Genomic DNA, 16,296 nt, shown 5'->3' on the forward strand with positions numbered 1-16,296 from the left:
ATATAAATAACAATAAAAATAAAGAAAAACAAAAAGCAAGGCGAAACGACTTGAAATGGGCGTCGAACCACAGCCGGGGGACTCCACACCCGACCACCCGAGGGCGGTCAATAAAAGGAGGCCTGAGAGGGAGGGGGGGGCCACGGGAGAACCAAATCTGTACTCAGATGTACGAGATAAGCAAGGAACCCTCAAGGATCAGGGGGACGAGGCAGCCCCAGACGTATCCACCAGGGGGGGAGCACAGATAGACCCGCGATACACGTTCCACTGCCCCCAAATTCTACCCCATGCCCCCGGTTTACCACGAGCCACATACACAGTTTTCTCCCTGAACATGCACCAATCCATGTTCTCCTTCCATACGGACACGGTGGGAGGCCGTTGGGAACCCCAAATCTGCGCTATATCTCTCTTTGCGATCATGTTCCCCAAGGCCGCCCACCGGGCCTGAGCCGCATTATAGTCATTGGGCTCCCATACATTCAGAACACAGCGACGCACCTCCGGCAGCAGAGCGACCCCAGTGACTCGTCTCATAACATCATGCACCTGGCGCCAATATTCCGCCACCTCTCGGCACTCCCATAGGATGTGGAGAAAGGTGGCACTGAGCCCGCAGCCACGCTTACAGAGCCCGTCGTCAGAGAACCCCATCGAGACCAAGCGGGGGCCCGTCACATAAACACGATGGAGAATCTTAAGCTGGACCAGACGGAGACGGGCCGGGATGGCCACCTCCTTAGGGGATGGCAGTGCAGTCTGCCAGTCCTCGTCGTCCAACTCCACCCCATCTCCCGTCCATTCCTCCCGAAGACGCACCAAGAGGTCAGCCCGATTATTTATCAGTTTTTTGTAAATCAGAGAGATAGTACTGTCGGGGACGTGGCCTACGAGTATGCGGTCCTCGAGAGGCGAAGAAGCAGGGACCGTGGTCCCCTCCCCAAAGACCGAGAGCAGGGCATGCCGAACCTGGGCATACCGGAAGAACTCTCTTTCACTAAGCTCGTGCTCGCTCTGGAGCGCCGCGAAGGATTTAACCGCACCTTTAACCCATAGGTCCCCCACTCTGCTGATGCCGATCGTGTCCCAGTGCTCGAAGCCTTTCGTTGTCCAGAGGCTTCCCAAGCGTTCTGAGGCGAATAAAGGAGTAGCACACGTTAAACGCTCACTCCAGCCCATCGCTACGTTCGCCGCCTTCCACACACGTACCGCAATCCTAGTGGGGCCCGTGAGGTTCCTACCAGCGGATCGAGAGTAAAGCGCTCTGTTATAGTTACCGCCGGGAAGCAGGAATTTATCCATCTCATTTGCCGGGTTCAAACCAGGAGCGTACGTAGCATGGTTAATGGCAGACAGCTGGGAGGCCCAATAGTACCGTCTAATATCAGGAAGCGCGATGCCCCCGTCATACCAGGGGAGAGTCAGCTTTGCCAAAGCGATACGCGCTCGCCCGTCCCAAACCAGTCTCTTCTGCAAACTCTCCACTTCCCTAAAGTAGGCCGCCGGAATGACATCGAAGGAGTTCTGGAGTGCATAAAGAAATCTGGGAAGGGACATCATTTTAAACAGCGCCGCGCGACCAAGTGGAGACAAGGGCAACTTACACCACCGAGCCGTATCCGCCCTCAAACGCCGGAGTGGAGACAGGAGATTCTGCTCATAGCGGACCGCCGGATCCAACGAAACGTACACCCCCAGGTATTTAAAGCCGGACTGAGATATTTGGAGCGGAAGCCGAGGCGGCAAGAGAGGAAGGCCACCAGAGATAGGATACACGCAAGATTTGGACCAATTAATTATCAGAACCGAATTTCTCCCGAAGGAAGTAAGGACATCAAAGAGAACATTGAGCGACTTCCGCGGCGAGGTGAGGTACAAGAGAATATCATCCGCATACAACGAGACCCGATCCTCGAAGCCCGGGGCCCACCGGATCCCCCTGATCGAGGGCTCCCAACGGAGCCAGGCAGTGAGCGGTTCCAAGGCGAGAGCAAAGAGCAGAGGGGACAACGGGCACCCCTGCCTAGTTCCCCTCCCGAGAGCGAAAGGCCGAGAAACCCACCCATTGACAACAAACTGAGCCATTGGTCCAGCATAAAGAAGCTTCACCCAGCTAAGAAATCCCTCCCCAAAGCCAAACTTCGCCAAGACGGCCCAAAGGAATGGCCACTCAATGGTATCAAAGGCCATCGTGGCGTCTAAGGAAACCAATATGGCCGGTTCAGTGAAGTACTCCGCCCTAGCGAGGACGCCGTGCAGACGCCGTAAGTTGAGAGCGGTATTACGATGAGGGCTGAAGCCGCATTGATCCGGATGTATCAAGTCACATATAACGCTCAGCAAGCGATTAGCGAGGACCTTAGCAAGGATTTTGGGTTCGGCATTTAGTAGGGAAATAGGCCTATATGAGGCACAGCGGTCACGTGGCTTACCATCCTTGAGAATCACCACTATAGTAGCCAGACGCTGGTCGTCGGGAAGGGAACCCCTCTCGAGCGACTCCTGAAACATATGACGGAGGAAAGGCGCGATTTTATCCGGGCGTAATTTATATAGTTCAATCGGCAGGCCGTTGGGGCCCATAGCCTTGCCTGAGCGAAGGGAGCGAATCGCAGTAGCAATCTCGTCGACAGACAAAGAGCCATCCATCAGCTCACGGTCCTCGACGGATAAGCCGGGCAGGGCAATATCCCGCAGCAGAAGACGAGAGTCGTCCTCATCTCTATCAGACACCGGGGAGTACACTGCCCGGAGGTGGTCAGCAAAACACTCCACAATCTCACCAGGCTCAGTCACACACACTCCATCCGAAGCCCGAAGCCCCGGGACCACACGATTCACTCTCTCCTTCTTATCCAACCAGGCAATCAGTTTACCCGCCTTGTCTCCGGCATCATACAACCTACCCTGCTGCTCCCTATACATGGTCTTGGCAGCGTCAGTAACAAGAGACTTATATTCAAACTGCTTCAGGCTGAGGGCATGCAGCCCATCCGGAGTGACACCCGCCTCCAGGGCTGCCTCCAGCCCCGATATTTCAGTCTCCAGCGTCACCACCGCCTCATTCTTAACCCTCTTAGCATCCACTATCTGGGACAGGGCATGCCCGCGGAGCACTGCTTTAAAAGCTTCCCACAGGGACACTGAGGACAACACCGACCCCTCATTCTCAAGAAAATATTGATCAATCGACTTAACCAGGCTATCACGGATCTTGGGGTCTCGCAGGTACCAAGGGTTAATAGGAGCGATCCGCCCAGCGGACCGCGTCCCAGTGTCAAAAAGCAACCACAGTGGGGAATGATCAGAGATACCCCGGGCCAGGTGTTTAACCTCTTGTATCCGGGCAGTCTGGGCCGCGGGCATAAGAAAATAATCCAATCTGGAGAGACTCCCATGGGCCCCAGAGTGAAATGTGTACTGACACTGTGTCGGATGCATTAACCTCCAACAATCCACCAGACCGAAGGTCTCCAAGAGTCTGCCGAGCCACGCCTGGGCAGCAGGGAGGGCCCTGGGCGGGTGGCGATCCAGGTCACCCGAGACAACCAAATTAAAATCCCCACCCATAAGCAAAAGACTGTCAGGAAGCCCAAGCAGCATACGACCCAAGTCTGAGAAGGTGGAGTTCTGGAGGTCCGGGGGAACATAGACCGAGATCAAGGAAAGGGACTGCCCCTCCCACCTCCCAGTCAGAGCCACATAGCGCCCTCTATCGTCTAGGACTACCCTGGTGATCTCTAACGGAAGTGAAGATCGTAGGAGAATGCCTACCCCTCTAGAACCAGTGGTGAAACCAGAATGGGCCACGAGTCGGTATCCCCCCCTGTTCATGGCATGACAAACATTACCAACCAGATGCGTCTCCTGTAAGAACACCACATCAGGAGTCAGACGACGCAAATATTGCAGCACAACACCCCGTTTGATACGGTCCCCCAATCCGTTGACGTTCCAAGACATCAATCTCAACCCGTCCCCCCCCATCCCCTCCAGTAGATCAAAGGTCCCCTAGCAAATAGCGCAACACCCGAAACTGAACCATAGCCAATACCTCGCCTTGAAACCAAAAAACACAAATCCAAACAACCCCACCCACCCGCCAACCCCCCCCCGAATCCAACACCCCCCACCCTGCACCCCTGCGGTCCAAAAAACCACCCCAACTTGCAGTGTGCCTGTCGCCCTACAAACCCCATTCTACGAAAAGACCCCGGAGGAGGAAAGGGACCCGTCCCCGCCCGCGCCCCACACAGATCAGAATGAAACAAAATGCACAAAAGAAGTAGAACCCAGCCGAACAATACAAAATGGCAAATTCAAGGACCAAAAGTCACTCCGAAGGAGACCCGCCACCCTCGGTACCGGCAGAGGGCCCAGGCCGGTCACCCCGGTCCGGCAGCGAATCCAGCCAGTCACTCACAGTCGCAGGAGAGTCAAAAAAGGTAGTCCGATCTTCATATTCCACTCGGAGCCGAGCAGGAAAAAGCATAGAGTACTCGAGACCCAGGTCCCGGAGACGACGCTTCACCCCCTGGAAGCCCATCCGCTGTTTCTGGACAAGTTGGGTGAAGTCCGGGAAAAAGTTAATGGACGAGTTCTCATATCGGACCGGGCCATGGACCCGTGAGGCCTGCAGAATCGCATCTCGGTCTCTGTAATGAAAAAGTTTCGCAACAATAGGCCTCGGGGGGGCCCCCGGTCGCGGCCGACCACCTGGAACTCGATGGGCCCGCTCCACGGCGAAGAACTTACTCAGGCCAGCGGGGGCAAGCTGTTCGAGGATGAGCTCCTCAACCATGAGATCAACCGGGCGGTTGTCGGAGGTCTCCGGAACGCCTATGACGCGGATGTTATTGCGTCGAGCCCGTCCCTCGAAGTCCTCCAGCCGCCGGGCCATCAGATCGTTGGCCGACTTGAGATCGCCGAGAGTAGTCTGCAGGTCCGACACGTCCGCACCAAGGGAGGACGTCCGCACATCCAGCGATTGAACCCTCTCGTTGGTCTTAGAGAGATCTGCCCGAATTAGCGTAACATCAATGGCCACCGTGTCGATTTTACGGGCCAAGGCCTCGTACTGCGTAGCGATGGTCTCCCTGATGCCATTAATGGCGCCCATGATGTCCTGCAGGGACAGATCCGGAGAAACGGACGGGCCACCACTGGCATCATCCGGGGGGACACTGGCCGTCCCGGGGGATCCTTTACCTTGAGTGTAGCGGTCCATGTTGTTAGTCTGGACCGGTCCCCCACGTAGGGATGTCTTGGTCTTACGCCTCTCGGGGTCTCCCTTGCCTCCCATGAGAACTACGCTCGCCGAAGGGGACCACCGAGGAAGCGTCGAAGGGGCACAGGCCAAGCAGACGCGGGCCGCACCAGAGGCCGCAATGTGGCGGAGCGAGGGGACCACCGTCGATGGGCACACTGGTAGCAGGCGGAGACACAGGCATCAAGCGAAGGCAAAATGAAAGCCCAGCCGCACCAAGCAATTCCACTGTCCAGCCCCTCAGAGGTCCAAAAGTGAAACCGAAAGTGATGGGACGGCCACTGGCAGAGCCCCGCTGCCGTTGTTGTTCAACTACGCCCCGGCTCCACAGTTCACCTTCGCACCGGGCACAGCCATCGGTTGGGCCTCAAAAGTTCAAACCACCATAGATCAGGAATCCCAGGTCCGATTTGGTTTCCGAAAGGAGTTTAGTGTTCAGCCAACATTCGTCTTCCAGATTCCATCAACCAAGTCAGGATAAAGTCAGGATAAATTCCGAGGAGCAGCGAGGGTCCGGGGAGCCCTGTGCTCACGCGACCATCTTGGATGCGCGCTAGGCTCCTCCTCGCCAATATTTTTATTTTCCAGTTAACTTTCATCAGAATAAAAGGAAAAGTATGAGAAAGTAAAAATATAATTTTCAGCCAAAAGTCTCACACATACATCCTGGATTTTGCCATTAGGGACTCAGTGCTGCAGTCCTTGAGCTTACCCTTATCTTTTCATGGATGTGTTCTCTGTGGGGAACAAAGCACTGGGCAATGATCTAAAATGACTGAGCCAAGACCCCACAGCACTGGACAAGATAGGCCATCTGTGGTCCAATACAACTCAGTATTAGCCTAAATGAAAGCAATGGCTCAAGATCGGGCCAGGATGGCTAAAAGTCACACTGTGTTGAGCTAAGAACACACATTACTTGCTGAAGACCACACGCCATGAATCAAGGCCACACAGTATTGAACCAAGATCAGGCAATGCTGGATCAACATCACACAGAGCTTAGCCAAGATCACATACTGGTGTTCAAAAGTACAGTAAAAATCACACATGACTGAGTGAAGGTCTCATAGCACTTGCAAGAAATTGGGTTACTAGTCGTGGGGGTGGAGGGGTGAAACCATACTAATCCACAGTCCTTATCAGGGTGAAGTCACAAGCAACCCCAAACTAACCTGTGCTCAACCCTCTGGTAGCTTTGCATAGAGCCGTCAGGTTTAACTTAAAGTCAATGTGTAGAGTTTTTATACAGCAATTCAAACAGTAATAAAGTGAAACACAATACAATAAAAATCAAGCATTGGCATAGCCAATAGGTCTCGCTTTTGGGACCTTATAAGTGTTTAGTTATGCAGCACAATATTTTTGGTGCAACAACATCAACTGTTGCATGGCTAAACACTTAGAAGGTCCCAAAGGGAGACCTATTGGCTATGCCAATGCTTGTTTTTCTTTCTCCAAGTTTTATGGTAATTCTTCTGCTATGTCCATTTTTGGATTGCTTCCTTTCTCCTCCTTTTGTAATGCTCTCCCTTGCCCTGCCGCTGCTGATACGTTGTGTACTATTTAAATAGTGTATTTATGTGATGCTGCTTTCTAATGCTAAATCTCCTCCCCTCCCCCACTTGTAATCATCTGTTTTCTATTTGCGTTCCCCTCTACCCATCAGTAAATGTATGACTCACGTGGCCTCCCAGTTTGCATCGAGTTTTGTCCTCTACTGGAAAGATTACTTTGCGGAGCAGCCCCTCTACCCACGAGTATTTGATGGCCGAGCTGTGCTATATCCGAGCGACCAAAACCTGAAGGACTACGTCAGCTGGAGACAAGCAGGCTGCAAGCCCCGCGGGAACGCCAGCAGGGCTACTGTCAGCTGCTGCGACTTGACTTTGACAAGGAGACTATTGAGGAGAGTCAGTAAGGTCACACTGACCAGTAAAGAGTGCTTGATGGTGCTGCAAGAGATCAGTGGGCACGGGTGACCGGACACCCGAGGAGAGAGGGCCCTCTCAAGAGAGGGGACTGGGCACTGGTGTACGATAGTAGGAGAGTGGTAGAGGCTACAACATTTCTGGGGTTGAGGGGAGAAGGAGTAGCAGGATTGGTTGTGGATGACTGATTTTATCTGCTTTCGATGTATATTACGGTATCTTGTATTCTGTGTAAGCTGGCATCTTGAGTGAGTAGCACTCTGAAGGCATACCGTCTTTTTCAGCTGACTTTGAACTGTTACTTGCATTCCTTCCTCAGGCCACATTAACAACCTTTATAACACTGCTTTCTGGTCACTCGTCCAGGGAGGAGGTCTGACACCAGCGCAGGCGCAGGAGAGGTTGCGGGTAAGGATTCAGGAACTGTATTGTGGAACTATTGCCTGCAGTCTATAACAAATAGTGCTTTTATTGTGTACATTCACCAGTGACTGCTGGCACTCTGCATTGGCTTTGAATTTTTTCAGGGGGAAGGGATACGAGATGTCATCACTCAACGCAGCAGGATCTTGCGTTCTCATTGGTGGGGGTAGGACCTGGCATTCTCCATGGCGAAGTGCAGAGCTTAGTGTTAGTGGCATAAAGAATCTGTACAAAGAATGCAGCGATGCTGTCAGCATTTTGGTTTGATTTATTCAACAGGGTCTTCTCAATTACAGTAGGGATCTTTGACAACAAGTCCCAGCAGTGCGCATTGATGCCTCATCTTCACTCCTGTGCTGTCACTCAAAGTCAGGCTCCCACTGAAGAGCCTAGCGCCCCCAAGTCACTGGCGCTGTCCCATTTCTTTCGAACACAGGAGGCAGGACAATCTGACGCCATTCAGCCTGGGCTCTGGGCCTTCATTTGTTCTGTTGGGTATTTGATTAATAATGCAGACCTGGCACCAAGGCACAGAATAGAGCTTTAATGTTGTATATGGAGGATCCCGCACACAGCATAGTATGTAATCTACCTGAGACAATTACAGAAACCAGGATGTGACGAAGAGGGCAAGACATTTAATTGTAACTATAATAGACAGTACACTGTGCGTTTGCTTTTTACTGAGCACTTATTTACAGTTTGAGGCACACTGCAGATCTCATGTTTGTATCTTCTCTTTCCAGGGTACAGTTGCTGCCGATAAGAACGAGATTCTGTTTAGTGAATTCAATATTAACTATAACAATGAGCCCTTATTGTACCGGAAAGGAACTCTCCTGCTGTGGAAAAAGGTAAGTGGATCAGCCAGTGTTGGAGGACGTACGTCTGAGAGCGAGCGTCGTAAAAGAGACTGTACTTTTGTGGCACACCCTAGTTAACCTGAGCGAGTAGTGAAAGACTCTATCGTCAGATTCACACTGCTTATACAACAAGACGCAAAGTAAAACAATACGCGCGGCCGCGAGACGCGCTCTGTGGTGGGGGAGGGGCGGAGCGAGGCGCTTAGGAGAGCAAGTGAGAGGAAAGCCAGATGGCGCCTGATCAAGCGCTGTAAGGGTGCCCGCGAGCGATGCAAGGAAAGCCAGATGGCGCATGAGTAACTGTGCGCATAACCGCACGCTCTAGGCCACACAAAAAGCTGTGGTCTGCGTTTTGAAGCCCACTAACTAAAAGTCTCGCCAGTGCAGCGCATGCGTTGGCTCAGGTTAGACCTAAACACACCTATTCAGAACAATTGAGTAAATTTCAATAAATAAATCAAGACCAAAACAACAAAAATCCAATCTGTAGAACCAGAGATATGCACTTTTAAAGAGTTCATTGAATATAGCTCAATAAGCGCAAATCGCTACTTGTGGATATCTGGCTGTGCTAGACCAGGTCAAAGTTCAGGCCAACTGCGATAGAGTGTGGGCCAGCTACAGGAACCAAGCTAGGCCTACTAAAGGAAGGTATCTTAATTCCTAGTTGCGAAGCGTTGCGGAGTCCTGCATTGAGTATGCGTTTCGAAGCTCAGGCCATGCAAGGAATTAGTCTGAAATGCGCTGTGCAGTGCCTATTCTGAGGAGCAGCAAGGCTACAATGCGAGGTCCTGAGTCTACGGCGAGGCTGCCGTCAACAAGAGGTGTGCGATGCAAGAACCTGCTTGGTGATGCATTGCGCAGCAGCGGTTCCTATGGGGCTGTGGGCTATGATGCGAAGTCCTTGGTTTGTGAAAAGTCCACGCAGTGGAGGTGATGCATGGGTTCTGCTCGGGGTTACACCGCGCAGCTGAGGAGATGCGTTTGTTCTGCTGGACCCATAGAGGGGCTGGCAGAGCACCGTCAGGCCCACTTCCACGTGTCTAAGACGGGGATTGGATCGCATCACTTGGCAGGGTTGGACTTACAGATGGCATAGTCCAGGTGCTGAGTTCAAGGTTGTTGGAGCCTTCTGTCCCAGAGGCTCTAGTCAGGAGGCAAGCCGACTGTCCCTTGGAGTCAATCTGGGGCTCTGGGTTCATTAGATGCAGATTCAGTCCTTCTCACCCAGGCAAGAGAGCAGCAGGCAGCAAGTCAGCACAGCAGGGCAGTAGTCCTTGCAGCAGTTCAGCAGAGTGGCAGTCCTTTCAGCAGCACAGCAGTCCTTCCTGGCAGAGTCCACAGGTCCAGAAGTGTACTATAGAGTTGGGGTCTGAGGCGCAATATTTATTCTTAGTTCACAAGTGGAGGAAGCTTCTAGAGGTTTCCAGCTCTTGAGTTGTCAGGCAACTCTGTACTCCCTGTCCTGGACCCAGCTTGTATGGGGTCACAAAGACTAGTGATAAACCCTTTGTGAGAGTACTCAGGCAGAGCCTTTGTGATGTGCAATAGTGGTAGGTGACAGATCCATCTCCTCGTTAACTCAGAGAGGCCCATTCTGCCCACACTTATCTTGCCTTTGTCTCACTGTTTGGGAGCAATACACAAAGACCAACTGCTAGCTACACCCAGTATGTGACCCAGAATCAGACTGCAGGCACCAAATGGTTAGGACAAGAAAATGCCAACCTTTTAAATGTGGCATTTTCAGAAATGTGATAAAACATCTGAGTTTACCATTAAATAGAGCTTTTAATTACAATTCTTTAGACACCAAACTCGACCTGTCCACCTACTCCCAAATGGAAGGTACAGCTTATTAAATGTAGTGAGGTTAGTCCAATGTTTATCCTGTTGGAGTAGTAGGCCTTGCAGAAGTGAAAAATGACTTTCGGACTTTTTCACTGCCAGGACATGTAAAAGGTATAAGTACATGTTCTACTTTTTAAATATACTTCATCCTACTCTCTGGGCTGTTCAGGGCCCATGCTAGGGTGACTTAAATGTATTAAAAAGGAAGATTTAGACCTGGAAAAAATATATTTTGCCATGTCGAAATGGCAATTTAAAACTGCACACACAGGCTACAATTGCAGGACTGAGACATGTTTAAATGGCTACTGAAATGGCTGGCACAAACAGTGCTGCAGGTCCACTAAAAGCATTTAATTTTCAGGCCCTGGGCACATGTAGTACCACTTTACAAGGAACTTACAAGTAAATTAAGAATGCCAATTGAGAGTAAGCCAATTCTGCATATTTAAAGGAGAGAGCTCAGGCACTTTAGCACTGATTAGCAGTGGTAAAGTGCACAGAGTCCTAAAAGCAATAAAAATGGGTTCAGAAAACAGGAGGGTGAAGGCAAAGGATTGGGGATGATCCTGCAGAAAGAGCTAAATCCAACAGCACTGAATTAAAAAAGTCATAGTGCTGGCACAGTATTGCCTGTTGCTGACCCAATCTTATTCAACACAGGCGCAAGATCATACATATCTGGCTTGACTGTGCACAACACTGGCACAGAATCAAATATTATTGGCCCATATTCAAACAACAAGGGCCCAAGATCAAACAGTACTTGGCCAAGATCAAAGCAGGTCTAATTTTGCACTGTGGAGATCTTTATGCACAGTTCTAAACCCAGTAAATTTGTACTGAAAATCCTGTGGCATAGATTGCATAGTCCAAACATGAATGTTCCTTTAAATGCAATGGGCCTCTCACACATTTGAGGGGGTCATAGTAGGATGCAGGCTATTCACTGTCTTTGTGCCACATGTGCAGAGGGAAACATTTGCATATACAGGACATTCGAGACTATTAACAAGGGTAATGCAAGGGCAAATTAATATTTGACAGATGGCCGAAGTGTCTTATTTAATCATGTCCCTCCCCCAACCACTCCTCCTGCCCCGCCCCTTGCACTGCCTTTAGATCAATTTTTATGTTTTCCCATTTAAAGCACTTCAAAAAGGGAAAGCCACGCAAACCAAAATAACTGGGATTGTTCTCATTTACACAAGTGGAGACACACAACTAATCACTACATACATGAACTTAAACAAGCCGTACCACAAGTCCAAGGGCAGATGAATGGATAATGTCAAGGCAGCAGATCAAATATTGGTAAAAGGACTATAACCTGCCTGCAGCTGTGAAGATGATGTGCAATGCAATATCAACGTTTTTTCGAATTGTGTGTGATGACACATATTATAAAAATGCATTAAATAAAAAAAAAAAACATAATTTGGCATAACGGGTTTTGATGTAGCATAATGAGTGAATGCTGAGCCAGTTGAAGAGCTAATGTTAATGTGTTGGAGAGCAACATTCAAACACAGATAAAAGGTATACAATGACCTGCTATTTGAGGCTAGCCAAAAAGTCATCACATGCCATCCTACCCATGACTATAAGGGAGAAAAGAGACAAAGTTCTCACTTTTTATATTGCAAACAAAGAAGTGCCTTTATACTACAAGCTACAGTATGATAAAGTGAAATAAATACATCAGCTGCCAGCTCCTTTTCCATCTCTAATAATATTATCTATCACGGTACTTGCCACATTGCACTTCTTGGCCACGAGCTTCTTCTGGAAGACAAGAGCAGGCCTTTTGCAGCCTACTCAGACTTGATGTCTGTGACAGGTGCAGGGGACAGTGTGCCACTGTACCACAGGGCAAGTGTGGTCCAGCAATTCTATGTCAGATCATGTGACATAGCGCATCTGCCACTATTGCTGACAACAATCTACCGATGTAAGCCTTTGCGATGCCAGGGGATATGCATGCGTAGGGTAATTTCCAGTGTGTGGCTGGTTTATTTTATGTTGTTCGGTTTATGCTGCATAGTTGCAGGCTGGAGATCATGAGACGCCTTAGTGGTGTGATGAGCATTACCAAATATTGCTCTCTGGGTCTTGGCTGGTGCTGCAGTGCCTGAGGCTGGTACCCTGGGGGTGAGTCTGGTGTCCGTGCTTGTTTCTCCTGTCCACTGATCCCCCCGGTGAAGATGCAGCTTCTTCCTGCAAGTAAGTTGGCCTACGCTTTGCTGCTGCCTTCTTTTTTTGCTTCTGGTGACTAAAAGTAACTTTTCTTTTCATTTTAAGTATTCGCTAAAGCAAATAAGAGACACTTTGCCAGAGGGAGATGTCTGGGTATCTGTGGTTGACTTTGAGTGATTTATCTTTACTGTTTGGCGACTGACTACTGTTTCCCCAGCTTGTCTCTTGTACCTTTCTCCGGCTAACCTCCAGCCTTTCGAACTACAGGTGCTCCTTCATCTACCACAGCCACATGCAGCAGACCCTGGCCACAGACTCATAACTCTCAAGTCCTGCCTTGTGGGTTACCCACCCCGAGCAAGAAACACAAAGCCATTTAAGCTGATAGTTCAGAATTACTGCCACCAGGGTGACTCTGATGTGTATGCCTGCTCTTTCTAGTGCCTTATCTCAAAGTCTGTGCTCTTACCACAGGTGCCTTACACTGAAGATTGCTTGTGCTAGTTCATTTACATTGCATGAGATTAACCTATATGTTAAATGCCAAGTCCACCCAAAGAAAATATGCCTACAACTCTCATCCCTGAAAACCAAGAACAGGGGTCTGCGTTCAACTCCGAAGACCAGGCTCGAGGGCTTTGCCTTCCACTGTTTGTGGCCTCCAAACACTGGTTCCTTCATCCTCCTCTGTTACCACTCTCCACTCAAGCTCCACCCCCAGGGGCTTTCCATGGACCTCAGCTGCTTGACGTAGACTTAGTGATTTACTCCTGAGGAAACTGAGGGTAGAACTTGTCACTGTCTCTGTTATTGTTAAATATGTTAATATTTGATTAAATTGAAATTGCTATTAGCTACATTCGCAAATAAATGTATGCAAGGTAGTTATTCCTTCAATATCCGATTTTGAGAATTTGGGCCTTTCATGTACACTCTCTGCTGAAGATGGTCACGTACTATATGCTGAAGTCAGTGATCGAGTTCAAGTTTTTCCACAACAACCACTCTTTGGATGGACTAAATGGAATACAGTTTCAAGCCTTTTGAATACCAATTACAAAGGGCTTCTTTGGGACTAGTTGAGTGGATTCTCATATTGACTATAGTCAGTGACATATTGTAAAACCGGTCTCTTTGGTGACTATCGGGGCATTGGAATTCTTTCCTTTTCGATAACCGACACTTTACTTTTGGTTATAAAAAATGTTTTGTAGGAAAAAGCTGTGTCCGATAAAGTGTCTTGTAAAGGAATCTATGTAACAGATTCAATATTTATGATTATTTACCCTTTGAATTCACTTAATTGTCGTAAAAGATGTTCAAATAATTAATGGAAATTCTGCAAACTGAATATTTATAGAAATAGCTACATGTGATTTTGTGATTGGATACTTATGGTACCAGTCACTTCAAAAATCAATTGTTTGAATGAATAATTCCTTTGGGGTTATTTTGTGTTTACAGTATATTTAGACCCAGTGTCTGGTGGAAGATTGGGTTTCTCCACTGTTAATGAAATGCTTGTAAATATGACTTTATTAAATATTGCAGAATTAGTGTATCAGCAGAAAAGTGGGCTGTTTGAATGTTAATGCTAAGAAACGTTTGCTCCATTGGCATGCTTTCAGTTTAGAAAATCTATGTTTACAGAAAACGATCAAGCTAACAGGACAGAGAAGGAAACTTTCCACTTCTCTGATGTGTGTGCTGTGACTGTGGGTGCAGAAGAAGATGACCATACAGAGAGCAAACCTGAAAGAAAAACGGAAAAGTAGTATTAACTTTCAGAGTTTCTCTATGCTTCTGCAAAGGGGTACTGTTGGTCATGTTTGTGGCAAAGCAGCAGTGGCCCTTTCACGCTCCATCAAACACCATTGGCAATACACGTTTAAGAGGTGCTGTGGAAGGACAGGGGCAGGCACAGAACTGTTTTTGAGGGAAGATGTTGGAGGGCTGGATCCTGACTGCTGACCTAATGGCAGCATAGGGTGTGTTGGGAACCTCTTCAAGACTTCGCATAATAAAGTTTAGTGAACAGCCACAACCATTTAGGTTGGATGGCTAAAACAATAATAAATACATTTGGTAAGGAATAGAAGAACAGGATTGCGATGCATGATGAAATATGATTTGAGCCTTCTTAACCTCCACCTTAATTTGCATATTATCTGCTGAGTTGTGAATAATGATCATAATGATACAGTCTTTATGTAAACAAATATTGAGTAGTAAAGAGCAATATATTTGCGAATAAGATTTGTTGTTCGCGTGTATTGATTAGGGGTTCTATGGCGGACCCCCCTTTCAGCATCACCTGCAGATAAGAGATTCTTTCACAGGTTTGTCTGACTCCTCACGCTCCTTACCTAACCAAGCATAACTCTTTGGAGAAGGGCTGAGAGGTAGCTACTGGTTCTCTTCTCCAGGGATTCCTTTCACATTCACCCCAGGCGGGAGTTTTGCTATCCTGTGATCGCTAGGTGGCGATCGCGTGCGCGGTCCCAGAGCAGCCTCAGAGCAGCAGAGCAGCAGGGCCGAAGCTTTGGTGGCCGGAGGTAAAGCGTGAAGCGAGCCCCTAGGACTGGGGGTGTCCTGTCTGCCGCGTTGTGCGAGGAGCACAGAGCCAGAGCGAAGAGCGGACCGGCTGCAAGAGGCAAGAGGCTGTTTGGTGGCGATTTGACGTTTCCAGCATTTTGGGCATCTAAGTACCGGGCAGCACCTGGAGCGGGCCGGCTGGGCCGCATTTGGCCCCACTTGGCCCTCCCCAATCGGGCCATACCTCCTTGAAGCTGCCGGCTGCCCTGTGCTTTCAGTATCACGGCGGGGAGAGAGACAGCGCTAGAGAGACAGCGCCAGGGAGACAGTGTGAGTGGCGCCAAGTTGCTGTGCCGAGCCAAAGCCAAGTCTGCTGAGGGTACTGGCAGGAGGAGTCCGGTTGCTTCAAAAACCCGCTCCAAGGGGTCGGACCCAGTCCTTGGACCACGCTTTGTGACCCAACCACACCCGAAGAGGTAGGGGTGCAGCGTTCGAGGCTTGTGTTATCTAAAACTGTTGCTTGCCTTCTGGGCTTTGGGTTGGCGGGACACGGCGGAAAACAACCACACCTACTCCCATACTTACTCCCATACCCACACCCACACCCAGTCCCCCCTAAAAAACTTTGGCTAAAGACTGTACCGTCGTCGCCCCATCACCCTGAGTGCTGGGGTGTAGGCTGGCGAATAGAAGAGAAAGCGGGAACAAGGAAAGGGACACGAGTTTGCGGGATTTTATGCCTGAACGCTAGCTTACCTCTTGCGGCCTGAGGCGTGCAGGCATAAGAGATCAGTGATCTTGGGCCTTGTGAAAAGGGTCCTGTGTCCAGCGACTGCTGGCCAGTAGCAGCTGATTAAAGCTCTGCCGCAGCAGAAGTCCAGCAGCAGTCCTGTGAGCCTTTCCTCAGTTAAGTTCCTCATCTACTTTGTTGCCTTGAGATGAGATCTGGCAGGGTGAGGACAACGGCTCCCCAAACGAAAAAGAAAAGCAAAAGGAGAGACGAGAGGTCAGTCCCGGTCCCAGAACGGTCACCTATTCTGCTGCTGAGCGACACCGATACCACAATTGATATCGAGTCCCAGGCCTCCAGGAAGTGTCCTGATACAAGGGCCAGTAAATCTATTGGAAATCAACCGAAGATAACAACAAAATTCAACTACATAAAGGACGCCGGGTCAACGGTTTTTTCTAGCAATAAGAACATCAGTGGGCTTCCAACCCCCCTAAG

The sequence above is a fragment of the Triturus cristatus genome, chromosome 7 (genome assembly GCF_964204655.1).
Source record: "Triturus cristatus chromosome 7, aTriCri1.1, whole genome shotgun sequence".
In the NCBI taxonomy this organism is placed as follows: Eukaryota; Metazoa; Chordata; class Amphibia; order Caudata; family Salamandridae; genus Triturus; species Triturus cristatus.